At 36.3% G+C, this 21332-nt stretch overlaps 1 non-coding gene across 1 annotated transcript; it reads right to left on the bottom strand.

Annotated features, from left to right (window-relative positions):
- Positions 1-12167: 12167 nt before the first annotated feature.
- LOC130977683 (small nucleolar RNA R71) lies at positions 12168-12275 on the bottom strand. Its single transcript, XR_009085366.1, has one exon. It is a non-coding gene; the product is annotated as a small nucleolar RNA R71 (small nucleolar RNA).
- Positions 12276-21332: the final 9057 nt, after the last annotated feature.

Genomic DNA, 21332 nt, shown 5'->3' on the forward strand with positions numbered 1-21332 from the left:
GATTCTAAGTTTGGTGTTCCACCAAAAACTTCATTAAAAGTACATTTCTACCTCAGCATGACTAGTCACTAGCTCCAACCAATCAGGGAAACTACTTAAACAATAGTTTAATTTCTAGTTCATAGTTTCTTTTTCTAGTTCATAGTTATTTTCTTAATAAAAGCACATGAGGTTTTCTGCATATGATACAAATTGCTGCATATGGCAAGGAACTAAGTTTGGTGTTCACACACCAATCTAAGTTCAGAGGCCTACAAACATACATGCATGCTAACCAATTCTCAAAGTGCTTGGGGAACAAGCAACTTCTAATAGCTTTGCAGGAAGACAATCAATCTCATGGAAGGAATATACATCATCATCAAAGAGAACACCAAGGCTAGGAAGGATGATGAACAACAAAGAAGATGCTAAAAGGTTGTATTGTCACTTAATTGCTTGTACTTTGAATTGCTGATATTGGAAGTTTGCATGCACCCCTGCTTTAAGTTTGAGTCATTGCAGTTTTTGTTTGTCTGTTTGTTTAATTTCCAAATAAGTGATAGTCTAAGTGTCTGGATAAACTTCACTTGCTTAAATGCATGCTTGCCCTGCTTGTTCTGTTTCCAAAAATAAAAGAAATGTTTGAACAAAAGTAACTCAATTCCATTTGGTAAGAAATCAAATAAGATTAAGTGGTGGTATACATGTTTGATTGAATAGTCAGCTCACTAAGAAATAAAGTTAGAATTGTCACTTTTAGTGGAAATTAGGATGTTGTCTATGGATCTTGATGAATAAATGTCTTTGGCCATGAAAAAGAAAGAAAAAGAAGAAGAAAAAGCCACTGAAAAAGGGCAACCAAAAAAGCAAAAAAATTGAGAAAATAAGCTAGACACCAATGGTTTGAACTTTTGAGACATATGCCTGTGGTGTTTATGTACTAGGATCTGCTTGGATGAATAGGTTCTGTGGAGTGTTTCAACACTTGGTAACTTGGGTTAACTAACCCGGGATTATCAACCAAAAGTCCATTATCAAGAGCAACCTAAATACAAAACATTTAGTCACACAAAGAGGTGCTGGGCACCAATGTCTCAAGAAGAAATGTGAACTAAAATGCCTGTAGTGGATATGTGTAGTGCACTGATAAGAAAAAGAAAATGCCAAAGGCTTGTGCAACACATGACACTGAGCAACAAGGAGCAAATAAGCTCAAAGAAAAAGAAAAACAAAGAAAAGAAACTTGCCAAGGATATGTGAATAACAAGGGGCCATAGCAGTGTTTTAGTGGAAACATAAAAAGTGACATTCTTACCTAAGAAACAATAAAGTGATGCTACAACAACTTTCTGCATGAACACTCCATTAATCAATGTCAATTACTTACTGATATGGCTAATGAATTTACTTTCTGTTTCATTCTTTCTTCTCGAATAATTCAGAACTTGCTTGGGGACAAGCAAGGATTAAGTTTGGTGTTGTGATGCCAAGGCATCTTAGGCTAGTTTCACTAGCCTTTTTCTTTTATTTTTAGTTGTTTTATGCATTTTCTTGAGCCTTAAGTAATCATTTGGGCCAAATAGTCATGCTTGTCTTAAATCATTCAAACATGAAGATTTTGATGCAAATTCCATGAGTTTTAGTTATATTACTTGAATGCTATGAATGGATGATTTCTCATGAAATTTTGCAAGACTTTGATGCAATTGTTTGGATGATTTCAGGGAAGAAGAGGCTAGGCAAGGAGGCAACAAAATCAATAAAGGAAGCTTGAAATTCAAATGGGACGTTTAAGCTCCAGTTTAAGCCTAAACTGGAGCTTAAACGCCAAAATCATGAGAAGAAAGGAAATGCTGTAACTGGCGTTTAACCTCCAGTTTGACCTTAAACTGGAAGTTAAACGCCAGAATGAGAAAGGGCACTAAGAAGCATTCCACGTTTAACCTCCTGTTTAACCTTAAACTGGAGGTTAAACGCCAGAATGATGATTTGAACCAAGGGAGCATTCCACGTTTAACCTCCAGTTTGACCTCAAACTGGAGGTTAAACGTGTTCGACACTTTCTTTTCTCACCAAGAAGCATTCCACGTTTAACCTCCAGTTTGACCTCAAACTGGAGGTTAAACGCCAGAAGCAAGAGAGGCACCAGAAGAGTTCCACGTTTAACCTCCAGTTTAACCTCAAACTGGAGGTTAAACGTGTTCGATGGTTTTTCTCCTCCAGGGTGTGTTCTTCATTTCCAAGTTTAACCTCCAGTTTGACCTCAAACTGGAGGTTAAACGTGTTCGACCATTTCCTTCCTCCAGGGTGTTTTCTTCATTCCACGTTTAACCTCCAGTTTGACCTCAAACTGGAGGTTAAACGTGTTATATGGAACAGCTTGACCATGCCTTCTTCAAACATAAATAACTTGAGCTACAAAACTCCAAATGAGGTGATTCAAAATGCATTGGAAAGAAGACATCTAGAGCTTTCCAAGCATATATGGCATGCATGGTGGATACTAAAAATTGAGGGAGAAAACAGCCCCGTAATGTGCATAGAAGAGCATAGTACCAACATGCAATCAGGCCAGCTGACCTCTTCACCTTCCATGGAGTATAACTTGAGCTATAGAGATCCAATTGAGGTGCTTCCAGTTGCGTTAGAAAGCTGACATCCATAGCTTTCCAACGAGGTATAATAGTCTATATTTGGCATCAAATTGGCAAGGTTGACAAGAGAACAAAGTGACGACTCAAGAAAGGGGGGTGCAACGTTTGAGTGTAGTTTAATGGATCATTATCCTTTTTGGATCAATTATGTCACTCTACCCTTCAAGCAAGCAAGGCCCATCAACAACACCAAATCAAGGCCACAAGAATCATCTAGAATAGTTTATTTTCATTTGATTGTAATTTGCTTTTAATTTCATTTTCATTTTGTAATATAGGGAGCCTATTTAAAGGCCTTAGTTTCGGCATTTGAGAGGGGGGATTGAAGGGGAATCCAGCCCCTGAGGGGGATTTTTACACACTTAGGAACTTTTTGATCATTTTGCTACTTTTCATATTTTGTAATTGAATTCAGAGCTATGACTCACTAAACCCCTTTCATTGGGTTAGGGAGCTCTATTGTAATTCAATGAATCAATAATAGTTTTATCTTCTTCTTCAATCTTTTCTCTTGAATTTTGTTAGAAAGCTTCTCGATCTAATTCCATTGGGTAGTTGTCTTGGAAAAGAAACTACCCATAATTGGAATCCTTCGGAACCTTGGGAAAGGAATGGAGGATTCATGCTAGAGAAGCTTTCTCACAGTGAATTGGATTGGAGTTTGGATGGATATTGTGACATGTAATCCTACCAAATTGTGGTTCATGAAACTGTGTGGTATAATCAGTGATCGAGCATCATCTCTTCTTATGAACATTTAAACCAAGGGATTAGGAATTTGTTTGTTTTTAGAGAGAATTGGTGAGCCAAGGGATTGGGATCCAATCATATAAGATTGCCAAGCAAAATTCAATGAATGCATTGGTTGAGGAAGGGATAAAAGTTGTTTTGATTCGGAGATCTCAATATCTCCTAACACCCAATGAACTCCCCATTTCTGATCTACACTTTCTCTTTACATTCTGCAATTAAATTCATGCAATCACCCCCATCCCTTTTAATTTCAGCAATTTAGCTTCTCGCTCTTTAATTCATGCAATTTTACATTCCATAAATTCTCATCTAAATCTTGATCCGCTCAACTAGAACACACTTCTAATCCGAATTGCTCATTCAACCAATCCTTGTGGGATTCGACCTCACTCTATTGTGAGTTTTTACTTGACGATAACCGGTGCACTTGCCGGAAGGAATTTTGCCGATCGTGCAATTTCCTAAATCGTAGCATAACAAGTTTATGCGCATCATTAGGTACGTTATGCTTATGCCTTAATAACATGTTAATCCTTAATTGTCTAATTTTGTGCTCTACACATACTTAAAACTATTCATTTTGGCATAATACTTCATTTGTGAAATTGGATTATAAGCTCACCTAAGGACATCTTTTTGAAATTCTTAAGCTATAGGGATCATACTTGCTATGTGATCGATTTCACCTTATATCTCTCTTTTCCTAAGTGCATAGACGCTTCCCGGTTCATATCAATTAAGTGATGCAAACATACTTCAATGTGTGTCATTATTTGATGTGTGAGTTCCATACTTTATTTGGTCCGTTAGATTCTCTTGCACATCAACCAATGGCCATTCAATATCCATTTCACAATTGCTTGATTCTTGCTTGAATGCTTTCTTGCGTCTTTATTACTTTTTTGCTTGACTTAGCCAACAAGTTTCCTTAAAGCATTTTAAGCACACTAGAATGAGTGAAGTGAATGCTTCTTTTGTGTAATTATGACATTGCTTTTCATGCTAGCGCGTGTGTTCTAAGTTGTGCGCAAACTTAGAACTCACACACTTGTTTCATTCATGTCACAAATCGATTTACTCACTTCATTTTAGTGATCACCTTACTCCAACAATCTATGCTTCCTTACTTTTGTATTTACTAGTCTTACTATCCTGTTTTCTATCTTTCAGGATGATTTTCCATAAGTAAAAATGGAAACAGAAGAAAGAACATGCAGCAGCCGGTTGATCCACCAGCTGAAGGTGACAATCCGTGTACTCGCCTTACCCCCTTGCTCATCTTTGAATGCACCGAGGATGGTGCAAACTTTTAAGTGTGGGAGGTCGTCAGACCAATTGGCCGGTTTTTTGGTGAAAATTTTTAATCACAACACTTTCATATTTCATTTATTTTTCTTCTATCACTAGGTCTTTAAGAGTTCTTAGTTGCATTTTTTTGGTTTGCATATATATAATAAGCTTAGTCAAAATAATAAAATTTTTCAAGGATTTTGTCAATAGAGCATTGATATCCTAATTGACTTGAGTTGGAATATTTTTTATTGAAACTTGCTTGAATTATATATTGTGGAAAAATATTTTTGAGCTAAGAACATATAAGTATGTGAGTTTTGAGCCTAATTGTGTGGTTGCATCAAATAACCACTATTTTCATTCTTGTGTGTATTATTCTCTTTCTATGATCGTAATCTTTGATTAGTTTGATTCTTTATGTCCATTATTTTGTGTATGAATGCATTTATATGATTGAGGCCTTTATTTCATTAAAGCTCACTTAACCAAATGGCCTTACCCTTTTATCTACCATTGTTAACCAATTTTGAGCCTATGTTAATCCCCTTTTGTTCTTTATTTGAGCACATCACTACCCCTAAGTGAAAAATAACAAATGTCCCTTATTTAGATCTTTGATTAGCTTAGGCTAGTGAGAATGTGTATCAATCAAGTGTGAGGAAGTTTGGGAACATCGGTAGAAATAAAAGTGTATTTTGTATTTTTATTGAAGATCTTGGGAATTAAGTACATACTCATGCGATAAATGTTTAAACCATATGCATTGATACTTTTGTATATATCTTATTGTAAAAAAATGAATGAGAAAAAGAAAAGGAAAATAAAAGAAAAATAAAAAGAAAAGAAAAAGAAAGCAATAAAAGGGACAAAATTTTCCAAAGTAAAGTAATAACACAATGCCTATGTGTTGTGATAAGAAAGAGAATGCATGAGTATGGGAAAAAGTGAAGAATGGGTAGTTAGGTTTTCTTTGAATTGTATAGGTTGTTGTATGTATTAGGTGAGAGCTTAAGTTAGTCAAAGATTCAAATATCAAGCTCACTTGCCCAAATACAATCTTATCTTGACTCTAGCCCCATTACAACCTTTAGATAAGTCCTCATGATACTTGTATGCATACATTTAATAATTGTTGATTGTTAGATGAAAAAAAAATCTTGGAAAGCATGATTAGAGGAGAATTGAGTAAATCAACATTAAACACTTGAGCGATTAGAGTGTATACACATCCGGTGAGGGTTCGATTGCTCAAGTCTATGTTTGCACCGATTATTATCTCCCTCTTGCAAGTTGTTAAATTCTTTTCAATTGCGGATTTGATTTGATTATGATTGCCTTAGCCCTTGTGTTCATATATGTATTCTTGGAAATTGATTTATTTTGATCAAGTAGTTGCATGCATTCCATATAGATAGTTTGCATTTGGACATTTTTCATTGAATAAGTAATACCCCTTTCTTGTCATTCTTGAGTTTAGCATGAGGACATGCTTGGTTTAAGTCTGGAAAGGTTGATAAACCCTAATTTTAGGGTTTATCTTGTGTTAAATTTAGTAGATTTTAGGGTCTTATATTACATTTATTCAATAAAATAGCATGGTTTTGTAAATTCTCCCTATATTGTGTTTAAGAGTAAAAACATGCTTTTTAGGCCTATTTAATTCACTTTAATTCTATTCGATGTCTGATGTGTTTGTTAAGTGATTTTTGGTTGATAAGGCAAGGATTGGATTGAAGAAATGAAGAAAAAGCATGCAAAGTGGAGAATTGATGAAGAAATGTGGATTTGGGAATTTGCCATGTGACGCGTATGCATGACAAGCAGCATGTGACTTCATTAAAGAACATGCTGGGGGCGATTTCTGAGCTCATCCAGACCCAAATCCAACTCATTTTTGAAGCTATTAGTGGCCAAATTCAAGATGGATCAAGGGGAGAGCAATTAGGGATAGTTTAGAAAAATCCTTTAGGTCATGTTCTAGAGAGAGAAGTTCTCTCTCTTCTCTCTAAAATTAGGTTAGATTTAAGATAGGTTCCTCTTAGATTTAGGTTTAATTGGTGCTTTGATTTAGTTTCTCTTGCAATTTCTTGTTCTTACATCTTTACTTTCCTAGTTTTACTTATTTCTTCTATTTTGTTACTTTCATGTTTTGTGACACTCTTGTTGATTTTAATTTCATTTAATGAAATTTATGTTTCCATGTTTCTTATTGTTTAATTGAGTTTTTATTGTCATTTTCTTGCAATTGGTAGTTGTTAGATTTTATATTTCTTGTTATTTTATCATGATTTCATTTTATGCCTTCTAAGTGTTTGATAAAATGCTTGGTTGGATTTTAGAGTAGATTTTTATACTCTTGGCTTGTGATTGAGTAATTGGAGACTCTTGAGTTATCAAATTCTCTTATTGATTGGTAATTGAAGGTTGCTAGTTGGCTTGAATTTCACTAAATCTAGTCTTTCACTATGAGTTGACTAGAACTTGTGAACTCAAGTTAATTGTGCTCATTTGACTTTTCTTCAATTGTTAGACATTGACTAAGTGAGAGCAAAAGACAATTACCATCACAATTGAGGATGATAATGAGGATAGGAATTCCAATTCTTATCTCTTGCCAAGACTTTTCTTAGTTGTTAGCTTACTTTCTTGTCATTTACATTTCTTGTCTATCATTCTAAAAACCCCAAAATATACCCATAACCAATAATATGCACACTTCCCTAAAATTCTTTGAGAGATGATTTGAGGTTTAAATACTCTCAGTTTTTGTTGGTTTGACTTAAGTGACAAACAATTAAACTTTGATTGAGGGTTAATTGTTGGTTTTGAACTATACTTGCAATGTGATTATTCTAGTGAAAATTCCTAAACGACGATTTTCCTCCATCAAAGACTAGGGACTATTGTAACCAAAAGGCATGGTAGCACCGATTAAAACAAGAAAATGAATCTAAAACATGGTTGAACAAATTTTTTATGTTTGCATTCACACAAAACATTTTCTATAAGAATAAAACCCCTTTTTAACCCCTATCATTTTTCAATTTAGACAACTTACATATTAATTATTTGAAAATGATAATCCGCCCTTTATCCTTCCTTTTCATTAGATGCATGAGCCTTTCTGTGAGAAATTTTGGCAAACGATGATAGAAAATACTTACGTATAACATAACTTGTATGACCTGATCTTTCGTCAGTCCTATGTGAATGATAATCATTTGAATGGGATTGTTTAGCTCCTAAATAATCATCAAAATGATGTTTCAATAAAATGGTTATCAACTCTCTGCAATGTTGTTTTGATGATTGTATAGGAGATAAATAGTCTCAATCAAATGGTTATCATCCATGTAAGATAGGTGAATGTCATATCATATAAGCTAACGTCACATGTAAACATTTTCTACCACTTTTTACTGGAGATTCTCAAAGAAGGGCTCATGCGTCTAATAAAAAGGAAGGATATGGGATAAATTTCCATTTTTCAATCATTAACATGCGAATTGTCTAAATTGAGAAAGGACACGGACAGAAAAGGAGTTTTATACTTTCTATAATTAAATGAGAGTTTTTTTCTTTTTAGTATTTCAATCTTTTTAACTAAGGTAGTAATTTCATTAATAGAAAAGGTCCACAAGAGACTACATGCACAAGGGATAAAAATGGAAAGGTTCTAATGAGCGAATAATTTATATGCTTTTTGGCATTGGTTTTAGGTAGTTTTAGTAGGATCTAGCTACTTTTAGGGATGTTTTTATTAGTTTTTATGCAAAATTCACATTTCTGGACTTTACTATGAGTTTGTGTGTTTTTCTGTGATTTCAGGTATTTTCTGACTGAAATTGAGGGACCTGAGCAAAAATCTGATAGGAGGCTGAAAAAGGACTACAGATGCTGTTGGATTCTGACCTCCCTGCACTCGAAATAGATTTTCTGGAGCTACAAAACTCCAAATGGCACGCTCTCAAATGCCTTGGAAAGTAGCCATCTAGGGCTTTCTAGAAAAATATAATAGTTCATACTTTATTCGAGTTTAGATGATGCAAACTGGCGTTCAACGCCAGTTCCATGCTGCATTCTAGAGTAAAACGCCAGAAACACGTCACAAACCAGATTTAAACGCCAAAAACATGTTACAACTTGGCGTTTAACTCCAAGAGAAGCCTCTGCACGTGTAAAGCTCAAGCTCATTCCAAGCACACACCAAGTGGGCCCTGGAAGTGGATTTCTACATCAATTACTTATCTTTGAAACCCTAGTAGCTAGTTTAGTATAAATAGGACTTTTTACTATTGTATTTGGAATCTTTGAACGTCTAGCCCTTAGACCTACATCTTTGGATTATCTTTTGATCCTTTGATCACGTTTTGGGGGCTGGCCATTCGGCCATGCCCGGACCACTATCACTTATGTATTTTCAACAGTGGAGTTTCTACACACCATATATTATGGTGTGGAGCTCTGCTGTACCTCGAGTATTAATGCAAAGTACCATTGTTTTTCTATTCAATTCATGCTTATTCTCATTCTAAGATATCCATTCGCACCTAAGAACCTGATGAATGTGATGATTATGTGACACTCATCACCATTCTCACTTATAAACGTGTGCCTGACAACCACTTTCATTCTACATGCAAATAAGCTTGAATGAATATCTCTTGGATTCCTTAATCAGAATCTTCGTGGTATGAGCTAGAATCCATTGGCAGCATTCTTGAGAATCCGGAAAGTCTAAACCTTGTCTATGGTATTCCGAATAGGATTTAGGGATTGAATGACTGTGACGAACTTCAAACTCGCAACTGTAAGGCGTGGTGACAATGCAAAAGGATAGTAAATCCTATTCTTACATGATCGAGAACCGACATATGATTAGTCGTGCGGTGACAGCGCACCTAGACCATTTTCACTAAGAAGACGGACGGTAGCCATTGACAACGGTGATCCCCTAACATACAGCTTGCCATGGAAAGGAGTAGGAATGATTGGATGAAAGCAGTAGGAAAGCAGAGATTCAGAAGGAACACAGTATCTTCATGCGCTTATCTAAAATTCCCACCAATGAATTACATAAGTATCTCTATCTCTATTTTATGCTTTATTTATCTTTATATTCGAAAACCATTATAACCATTAAAATCCGCCTGACAGAGATTTACAAGATGACCATAGCTTGCTTCATACCAACAATCTCCGTGGGATCGACCCTTACTCACGTAAGGTTTATTACTTGGATGACCCAGTGCACTTGCTGGTTTGTTGTGCGAAGTTGTGAAGAATGTGTGTGAACCATAGTATTGTGCACCAAGTTTTTGCAGCCATTGCTAGGAATTGTTCGAGTTGTGAAAAGTATGAGTCACAATTTTGCCTATCAAGTTTTTAGCGCCATTGCCGGGGATTGTTTGAGTTTGGACAACTGACGGTTCATCTTGTTGCTCAGATTAGGTAATTTTCTTCTTGTTTCAACCTTTATTTTATTTTCAAAAAGTTTTCAAAAAATCTTTCAAAATTTTTCTTATTTTTCGTTTTTTTTTCAAAAATAATTTTCAAAAAATCCAAAAAAAATTAATAAAATCATAAAAACCAAAAATATTTTGTGTTTCTTGTTTGACTCTAGTGTCAATTTTTAAGTTTGGTGTCAATTACATGTTTTTAAAATTTGTGCATTTTTTGAAAAACTCATGCATGGTGTTCTTCATGATCTTCATGTTGTTCTTGATAAGTCTTCTTGTTTGATCTTCATATTTTCTTGTTTTGTGTCTTTTGTTCTTTTTCATATGCATTTTTTAATCCATAGTGTCTAAACATTGAAAATTTCTAAGTTTGGTGTCTTGCATGTTTTCTTCTCTTGAAAATTTTTCAAAAATAAGTTTTGATGTTCATCTTGATCTTCAAAGTGATCTTGGTGATCATCTTGACATTCATAGTGTTCTTGCATGCATCATGTGTTTTGATTCATAATTTTTATGTTTTGAGTCATTTAGTTGTTTTTCTCTCTCTTCATTAAATTCAAAAAAATTCAAAAAAAATATCTTTTACTCATTTTACACATAAATTTCGAAATCTTTGGGTTGACTTAGTCAAAAATTTTTAAAATAAGTTGTTTCTTGTTAGTCAATTCAAGATTTCAATTTTAAAAATCTTATATTTTCAAAACTTTTTCAAAAATCAAATCTTTTGCATTTTTCTTTTGTATTTTCGAAAATTTTTTTAAAAAAAAATTGATTTTCAAAATCTTTTTCTTAATTTTATTTCATAATTTTCAAAAACTTTACTAACAATTAATGTGATTGATTCAAAAATTTGAAGTTTGTTACTTTCTTGTTAAGAAAGGTTCAATCTTTAAATTCTAGAATCATATCTTTTAGTTTCTTGTTAGTCAAGTAATCCATTTTAATTTTAAAAATCAAATCTTTTTAATTTCCTTTTCAAATCTTTTTCAAAACAAATCTCAATCATATCTTTTTTCAAAGTCAATTTCAAAAATCTTTTCTAACTCCTTATCTTTTCAAAATTGATTTTCAAATCTTTTTCAACTAACTAATTGACTTTTTGTTTGTTTTACTATTTCTTATCTTTTTCAAAACCACCCAACTACTTTTCTCTCTCTAATTTTTTAAAATTGCCTCCCTCTTTTTCAAAATTCTTTTAATTAACTAATTGTTTCAAATTTTAATTTTAATTTTATTTCTTCTCTTAATTTTCGAAAATCACTAACCATTTTTCAAAAACAATTTTCGAAAACTCTCTCTCTCTCATCTCCTTCTATTTATTTATTTATCTACTAACACTTCTCTTCTATTCATAATTCGAACCCTCTTCTCCCCTCTACCTGTGTTTGGATTTTCTTCTTATTTTTTTCTACTCACATAAAGAAATCTCTCTATTGTGGTAAACAGGATCCCTATTATTATTTTCTGTTCCCTTCTTTTTCATATGAGCAGGAGCAAGGACAAGAACATTCTTGTTGAAGCAGATCCTGAACCTAAAAGGACTCTGAAGAAAAAACTAAGAGAAGCTAAAATATAACAATCTAGAGAAAACCTTACAAAAATTTTCGAAAAAGAAGAGGAGATGGCAGCCGAAAATAATGACAACAGCAATAATGCAAGGAGGATGCTTGGTGATTATACTACATCTACTTCCAATTTTTATGGAAGAAGCATCTCAATCCCTGCCATTGGAGCAAACAATTTTGAGCTGAAGCCTCAACTAGTTGCTCTAATACAACAGAACTGCAAGTTTCATGGACTTCCATCAGAAGATCCCTATCAGTTTTTAACTGAGTTCTTGCAGATCTGTGATACTGTTAAGACTAATGGAGTAGATCCTGAAGTCTACAGGCTCATGCTTTTCCCTTTTGCTGTAAGAGATAGAGCTAGAACATGGTTGGACTCACAACCTAAAGATAGTCTGGACTCTTCGGATAAGCTGGTCACGGCCTTCTTGGCCAAGTTCTTTCCTCCTCAAAAGCTGAGCAAGCTTAGAGTGGATGTTCAGACCTTTAGGCAAAAAGATGTTGAATCCCTCTATGAAGCTTGGGAAAGATACAAGCAGTTGACCAAAAAGTGTCCTTCTGACATGCTTTCAGAGTGGACCATCTTGGATATATTCTATGATGGTCTACCTGAGTTCTCTAAGATCTCACTGGACCATTTGCAGGTGGATCAATTCACCTAAAGGAAACGTCTGCAGAAGCTCAAGAACTCATTGACATGGTTGCAAATAACAAATTCATGTACACCTCTGAGAGGAATCCTGTGAGTAATGGGACGCCTCAAAAGAATGGAGTTCTTGAAATTGATGCTCTGAATGCCATACTGGCCCAGAACAAAATATTGACCCAACAAGTCAATATGATATCTCAGAGTCTGAATGGATTGGAAAATGCATCCAACAGTACTAAAGAAGCATCTTCTGAAGAAAAAGCTTATGATCCTGAGAACCCTGCAATGGCAGAGGTGAATTACTTAGGTGAAGCCTATGGAAACACCTATAATCCATCACGGGAAAATCATCCAAATTTCTCATGGAAGGATCAACAAAAGCCTCAATAAGGCTTTAATAATGGTGGAAGAAACAGGTTTAGCAATAGCAAGCCTTTTCCATCATCATCTCAGCAACAGACAGAGAATTCTGAGCAGAGCCCTTCTAGCTTAGCAAACATAGTCTCTGATCTATCTAAGGCCACTTTAAGTTTCACGAATGAAACAAGGTCCTCCATTAGAAACTTGGAGGCAAAAATGGGTCAGCTGAGTAAGAAAATCACTGAAACTCCTTCTAGTACTCTCCCAAGCAATATAGAAGAGAATCCAAAAAGAGAGTGCAAGGCCATTGATATTATCGAAATGGCCGAATCCAAAGAGGAAGGGGAGGACGTGAATCCCAATGAGAAAGACCTCATGGGACGTCCCCCAGACAGAAAGGAGTTCCCTATTGAGGACCTGAAGGAATCTGAGGCTCATATAGAGACCATAGAGATTCCATTAAACTTTCTTCTACCATTCATGAGCTCTGAGAACTATTCTTCCTCTGAAGAGGATGAAGATGTAACTGAAGAGCAAGTTGCTCAATATCTAGGAGCCATCATGAAGCTGAATGCCAAGTTGTTTGGTAATGAGACTTAGGAAGATGAACCTCCCTTGCTCATTAGTGAACTAAATACATGGGTTTAGCAAACTTTACCTCAAAAGAAACAAGATCCTGGTAAATCCTTAATACCCTGTACCATAGGCACCATGACCTTTGAGAAGGCTCTGTGTGACCTGGGGTCAGGTATAAATCTTATGCCACTCTCTGTAATGTAGAAACTGGAGATCTTTGAGGTACAAGCTGCAAGAATCTCATTAGAGATGGCAGACAAGTCAATAAAACAAGCTTATGGATTGGTAGAGGACGTGTTAGTGAAGGTTAAAGGCCTTTACATCCCTACTGATTTCATAATCCTAGACACTGGGAAGGATGAGGATGAATGCATCATCCTTGGAAGACCCTTCCTAGCCACAGTAGGAGCTATGATTGATGTTGACAGAGGAGAGCTAGTCCTTCAATTGAATGGGGTCTACCTTGTGTTTAAAGCTCAAGGATCTTCCTCTGCAACCATGGAGAGGAAGCATGAAAAGCTTCTCTCAATACAGAGTCAAACAAAGCCCCCACAATCAAACTCTAAGTTTGGTTTTGGGAGGCCCTCATCATGCTCTGAACATCTGTGAAGCTCCATGAGAGCTCACTGTCAAGCTATTGACATTAAAGAAGCGCTTATTGGGAAGCAACCCAATTTTTAATTATCTATATTTCTATTGTTCTTTTATGTTTTATTAGGTTTATGATTATGTGGAGTCACAAAACAATTGCAAAAATTAAAAACAAAATAAAAAATAGCAGAAGAAAAAGCACACCTTGGAGGAAGAGCTGTCTGGCGTTTAACGCCAGAAACAAGCATCATTTTGGCGTTAAACGCCAAGATTGCATACAGAGGGCGTTTTATACGCCTAAAAGGTGCAGGGATGAGAAATCCTTGACACCTCAAGATCTGTGGACCCCACAGGATCACCTCAGGATCTGTGGACCCCACAGGTTCCCCACCTACCCCACCTCTCTTTTTTCTACACAATCCAATAACACTATACCCTTCACCAATCACCTCAATCTCTCTTCCCATTACCCCTTCACCAATCACCTTCATCCACTCTTCCCCATAAACCCCACCTACCTTCAAATTCAAAATCTCTTTCCCACCCAAACCCACCCTAAATGACCGAACACAAACCCCTCTTCCTCCACTATATAAACCCCTCCATCCTTCTTCATTTTCACATAACAATATCCTCTCTTCTCCCCCTTGGCCGAAACCCACACCTCTCTTCCTCTCCTCCATATCTTATTCTTCTTCTTCTATTCTTTCTTCTTTTGCTCGAGGGCGAGCAACATTCTAAGTTTAGTGTGGTAAAAGCATAGCTTTTTTGTTTTTCCATAACCATTGATGGCACCTAAGGCCAGAGAAACCTCAAGAAAGTGGAAAGGGAAGGCAATTGCTTCCACGTCTGAGTCATGGGAGATAGAGAGATTCATCTCAAAAGCCCATCAAGACCACTTCTATGAAGTTGTGGCCAAGAAAAAGGTGATTCCTGAGGTCCCTTTTAAGCTCAAAAAGGGCAAATATCCGGAGATCCGACAAGAGATTAGAAGAAGAGGATGGGAAGTTCTCTCCAATCCCATTCAACAAGTCGGAATCTTAACGGTTCAAGAGTTCTATGCAAACGCATGGATCACTAGGAACCATGATCAAAGCATGAACCCAAACCCAAGAAATTGGCTTACAATGGTTCGAGGAAAATGCTTAGATTTCAGTCCGGAGAACGTAAGGTTGGCGTTCAACTTGCCTATGATGTAACAAGATGCCCGCCCCTACACTAGAACGGTCAACTTTGATCAAAGGTTGGACCAAGTCCTCAAGGACATATGTGTGGAAGGAGCTCAATGGAAAAGAGACTCAAAAGGCAAGCCAGTTCAATTAAGAAGACTGGACCTTAAGCCTGTAGCTAGAGGATGGTTGGAGTTCATCCAACGCTCCATCATCCCCACTAGCAACCGATCCGAAGCAACTGTGGATCGGGCCATCATGATCCATAGCATCATGATTGGATATGAAGTAGAAGTTCATGAAGTCATCTCTCTAGAACTCTACAAAGTAGCCGAAAAGCCCTCCACCTTGGCAAGCCTAGCTTTTTCTCATCTCATTTGCCATCTATGCAACTTAGCTGGAGTTGTCATAGAAGGAGACATCCTCATTGAAGAGGACAAGCCCATCACTAAGAAGAGGATGGAGCAAACAAGAGAGCCCATTCATGGATCTCAAGAGACGCATGAGGAAGCTCATCATCAAGAAATCCCTGAGATGCCTCAAGGGATGCATTTTCCTCCAAACAACTATTGGGAACTACTCAACACTTCTCTAGAAGGATTGAGTCACAACATGAACTAATTAAGGGTGGAACACCAAGAGCACTCCATCATTCTCAATGAGATTAGAGAAGATCAAAGAGCTATGAAGGAGGAGCAACAAAGGCAAGGAAGAGACATAGAGGAGCTCAAGAACACCATTGGTCCTTCAAGAAGAAGGCGCCACCCTCACTAAGGTGGACTCATTCCTTAACTTCCTTGTTCTTATCTCTCTGTTTTTCAGTTTTATGCTATATGTTTGTCTATATTTTGAGTCTTTACTACATGATCATTAGTATTTAGTAACTATGTCTTAAGGCAATGAATAATTCCATGAATCCTTCACCTTTCTTAAATGAAAAATGTTTTTAATACAAAAGAACAACAAGTACATGAGTTTCGAATTCATCCTTGAAATTAGTTTAATTATATTGATATGGTGACAATACCTTTTGTTTTCTGAATGAATGCTTAAACAGTGCATATTTTTTATCTTGATGTTTATGAATGTTAAAATTGTTGGCTCTTGAAAAAATAATGAACAAAGAGAAATGTTATTGATAATTTGAAAAATCATGAAATTGATTCTTGAAGCAAGAAAAAGCAGTGAAAAAGAAGAAGATTGCGAAAAAAAAAGCAGAAAAAGCAAATAGCCCTTAAAACCAAAAGGCAAGGGTAAAAAGGATCCAAGGCTTTGAGCATCAATGGATAGGAGGGCCCAAGGAACTAAAATCCAGGCCTAAGCTATCCCTAACCATGTGCTTGTGGCATGCAGATCCAAGTGAAAAGCTTGAGACTCAGTGGTTAAAGTCGTGATCCAAAGCAAAAAGAGTGTGCTTAAGAGCTCTAGACACCTCTAACTGGGGACTTTAGCAAAGCTGAATCACAATCTGAAAAGGTTCACACAGTCATGTGTTTGTGGCATTTATGTATCCGGTGGTAATAGTGGAAAACAAAGTGCATAGTGCCACGGCCAAGACTCATAAAAGTAGCTGTGTTCAAGAATCAACATACTTAACTAGGAGAATCAATAACACTATCTAAACTCTGAGTTTCTATGGATGCTAATCATTCTAAACTTCTGAGGATAAAGTGAGATGTAAAAACTGTTCAGAAGCAAAAAGCTACAAGTCCCGCTCATCTAATTAGAACTAATATTCATTGATATTTTGGGATTTATAGTATATTCTCTTCTTTTTATCCTATTTAATTTTTAGTTGCTTGGGGACAAGCAACAATTTAAGTTTGGTGTTGTGATGAGCGGATAATTTATACGCTTTTTGGCATTGGTTTTAGGTAGTTTTTAGTAGGATCTAGCTAATTTTAGGGATGTTTATATTAGTTTTTATGCAAAATTCACATTTCTAGACTTTACTATGAGTTTGTGTGTTTTTCTGTGATTTCAGCTATTTTCTGGCTGAAATTGAGGGACCTGAGCAAAAATCTGATAGGAGGCTGAAAAAGGACTATAGATGCTGTTGGATTCTGACCTCCCTGCACTCGAAATAGATTTTCTGGAGCTACAAAACTCCAAATGATGGGCTCTTAATTGCGTTGAAAAGTAGACATCCTGGGCTTTCCAGCAATATATAATAGTCCATGCTACATTCTGGAGTAAAACGCCAGAAACACGTCACAAACCAGAGTTAAACACCAAAAACACGTACAACTTGGCGTTTAACTCCAAGAGAAGCCTCTGCACGCGTAAAGCTCAAGCTCATCCCAAGCACACACCAAGTGGGCCCCGGAAGTGGATTTCTACATCAATTACTTATCTCTGTAACCCTAGTAGCTAGTTTAGTATAAATAGGACTTTTTACTATTGTATTTGGAATCTTTGGACGTCTAGTCCTTAGACCTACATCTTTGGATTATCTTTTGATCCTTTGATCACGTTTTGGGGGCTGGTCATTTGGCCATGCCCGGACCACTATCACTTATGTATTTTCAACGGTGGAGTTTCTACACACCATATATTAAGGTGTGGAGCTCTGCTGTACCTCGAGTATTAATGCAAAGTACCATTGTTTTTCTATTCAATTCACGCTTATTCTCATTCTAAGATATCCATTCGCACCCAAGAACCTGATGAATGTGATGATTATGTGACGCTCATCACCATTCTCACTTATGAACGTGTGCCTGACAACCACTTTCGTTCTACATGCAAATAAGCTTGAATGAATATCTCTTGGATTCCTTAATCAGAATCTTCGTGGTATAAGCTAGAATCCATTGGCAGCATTCTTGAGAATCCAGAAAGTCTAAACCTTGTCTGTGGTATTCCGAGTAGGATTCAGGGATTGAATGACTGTGACAAACTTCAAACTCACGACTGTAAGGCGTGGTGACAACGCAAAAGGATAGTAAATCCTATTCTTACATGATCGAGAACCGATAGATGATTAGCCATGCGGTGACAGCGCACCTGGACCATTTTCACTGAGAGGACGGACGGTAGCCATTGACAACGGTAATCCCCCAACATACAGCTTACCATGGAAAGGAGTAAGAATGATTGGATTAAAGCAGTAGAAAAGTAGAGATTCAGAAGGAACATAGTATCTTCATGCGCTTATCTGAAATTCCCACCAATGAATTACATAAGTATCTCTATCTCTATTTTATGCTTTATTTATCTTTATATTCGAAAACCATTATAACCATTAAAATCCGCCTGACTGAGATTTACAAGATGACCATATCTTGCTTCATACCAACTATCTCCGTGGGATCGACCTTTACTCACGTAAGGTTTATTACTTGGACGACCCAGTGCACTTGCTGGTTAGTTGTGCGAAGTTGTGAAGAATGTGTGTGAACCATAGTATGTGTGTGAAAAGTATGAGTCACAATTTTGCCTATCAGGTTCCACCAAAGAAAAAGTAAAGAAGCTTATTACAATAAAGAAGTTTGAAGGAATTGAAAAAGTTATCTCGTGTTCTTCCTTTCTTGTAGCATAGCTCGAGCTTCTTGGACATAAAGGTATGGGGACTTCCAACATCAGTCAAATGAAACTGTTCTTGGCCTTCCAAAGCTGCCATAGGAGGTTTGCCATAAGCTCTAACTATTCTGATTTGTCGTTGAAAGCTTCCAATTTCTCTGTAATTTTCTTCAAGCATTGCCAAGGGTTTTCATCTGCTTTTGGCATGGGACCTCCATTAATTGCCACGCGTCCAACAAATCAGAACAAGACCATAAACAATGGTGGATGGACTGTTTCATTGAGCAACACGTGGGGCAAACTGAGCTTACAGATTCAATTCTAATGCTGATTTTAAACTTCACCATTAAGGTATTATGCAGTAATCTCCAAAAAACAATTCTGATTTTGGTTGAAATTTCAACTTCCAGATACCAGACTAGAGGATTTTCGAGTAACATTGCTCTGGTAAAAACTCAAGCGGCAGGTGCTTGAATTGGAAGGCCACTCTGTATCTAGACTTAACTGAGAATGCATTATTTCGCTTCAACATCCAAGTAACCTTGTCTTTACCTCCCTATATAATTGTATTTAAGATTGTTGCTACTATTGTAGGGTTGAATATCTCTGTTATTTTTTGTTGTTTCCACTAGCCATTTGATTGAACTAGTTCAAACACCTATTTTGGAACATAATTTGTATGTGGTTATGGGTAATAGTCCTCCTTTATTCTGATTGAACTTCCGCTGCCAATTTCCTAGAGAATACATTTTTTCAAAACCTTTCTATCCATTAAGACGCTACGCCATCCCTAAGAGGGATTCATTCCCGTCCCAACACTCAGAAATGTAGAAGATCTAAAGTACTTGCTTTTGATAACCATTTAGCTTAATGGATGAGGTCTAGTCAAAAGCCTCCACCCTTTGCTTTGCAAGCATTGCAAGGTTAAAGCTTTCAAATATTTAAAATTTGAGTCATCCTTGTGCTTTTGGCCTATAGGTTATCTTCCACCTTACCCAGTGCATCCTTTGTTCACCCCTCTTTTGTTCCCACCAAAATTGTAAAATAGCGCTTTGAATTTTTCTTGTAGAGTTTCTAGTAGTTTGAAACAACTTAAAGTATAAATCAGAACCGTTGTTGCAACGACTTTAACTAGGATTTCTCTTTCGGAAGAAGACAATAGAAACCTTTTCCATTACTGGAGCTTCTGAGTAACTTTGTCTTTGATATAATTAAAGGTAGCTCTTTTTAGATCTCTGAACAACCGCTGGAAGTCCCAGATACTTGTTCTAATTCCCTACATAAGGCACTAAAAGAATATTAGCTAGGTGATCTCCAGTAGGTTCCAGGGCATTCTTGCTAAAGAATACAGAGGATTTATTTAAATTCACCACTTGACCACTAACTTCCTCAAAGAACTTAAGTATTCTAAAAAGACTTTAAGAATCCTCCTTGGAGTCTTGGACAACTGTGATTGAGTTTCAATCTAGAAAATTCCTGTCTCCGTTCTCCTTTGTAGAGCAGATGGGAGAGTTCCTCTGCACACAAAAAAATAGATATGGAAAAAAAGGAGATCACCTTATCGCAATTCCTTACATGATTTGAAAAAATCATGAGGTTGTCCATCCACAATAACAGAATAAGAAATCATCATCACACATTCCTTGATCCAGTTTAACCATTTTTTTGCAAAATTCAAGTTTCCTCATTATCTCCCAGAGAAAGGACCATTCAACCCTATCATACACCTTACTCGTATCTAGTTTCAAAGCCAAATCATACTATTCATACTCTTATTCTTCAGAAAATGCATAAATTCATGTGCTAGCAGAACATTATCACTGATCAGACAACCTTTGGTAAAAGCACTTTAAGAATCACTAATAACTCTATTCATAACCAACTGTAATCTATGCACCAGAATTTTAGAAATGATTTTGTAGAAAACACTGCTAAGACTTATGGGTCTGATATTTATCATAGAGCTAGAATTATCAATCTTCGGAATGAGACAAATATCCGTATGATTAAAACTTTTAAAAGTTTGCCTCCAGGAAAAAAGCTCTTAGCCACCTATACTGCATCCAACTTAATTATTTCCCAAAAAAATTGAAAAAATTTGGCCATGAAACCATCATCATTGGGAGCTGAGAATGGGTTTATAGAAAAAACATCTTTTATCTCTTGTTCCATGACCGTTCTGACTAGCATATGATTGGTGGTAGTGTTGATCTTAGTTGGAATATCACATATTTCCTCTGTAGGGTCTTGCAGGTAACTGGTTGAGAACAGTTTTATAAAGTAATCCTAAGCAATGGCATCTATCCCTCTGCATCGATTGCTATTTACCCTTCTTTATCCTCTAATTTATAAATATACTATCTTTAAGAACTGAAAACTGATTTTCTTCATCACTCCCTCCACAAACAAAATATTGTTCTTAGTTTCACAATTGAACATTACTTCGGGAGAATGGGATTTAATAGTCCCTTGTATGTTGTGAATTGTTAAGAGTTTTTCCAAACCCTGACAATTTCACATCAACATTTTCATACCTCCTTGGATGCCGCTTGTTGGGTGGCTCCCTCTCCTATTATGGTTGATGTGATATTTTCTTGGCAATATTTCTTATTGTTCCCAGAAGCCCCTGAATCTTCCAAAGTTCATTTCACTCTTAGGATCGATTTTGGTGTAATCCCCCTCCTCGCCAACTTCTTCAAAATATGTCTTTTGTCTTCTTTTTTGTTAAACCTCTCATCTAAACTCCATATAGAGAATTG

This window comes from Arachis stenosperma, chromosome 4 (assembly GCF_014773155.1).
Source record: "Arachis stenosperma cultivar V10309 chromosome 4, arast.V10309.gnm1.PFL2, whole genome shotgun sequence".
Taxonomy (NCBI): Eukaryota; Viridiplantae; Streptophyta; class Magnoliopsida; order Fabales; family Fabaceae; genus Arachis; species Arachis stenosperma.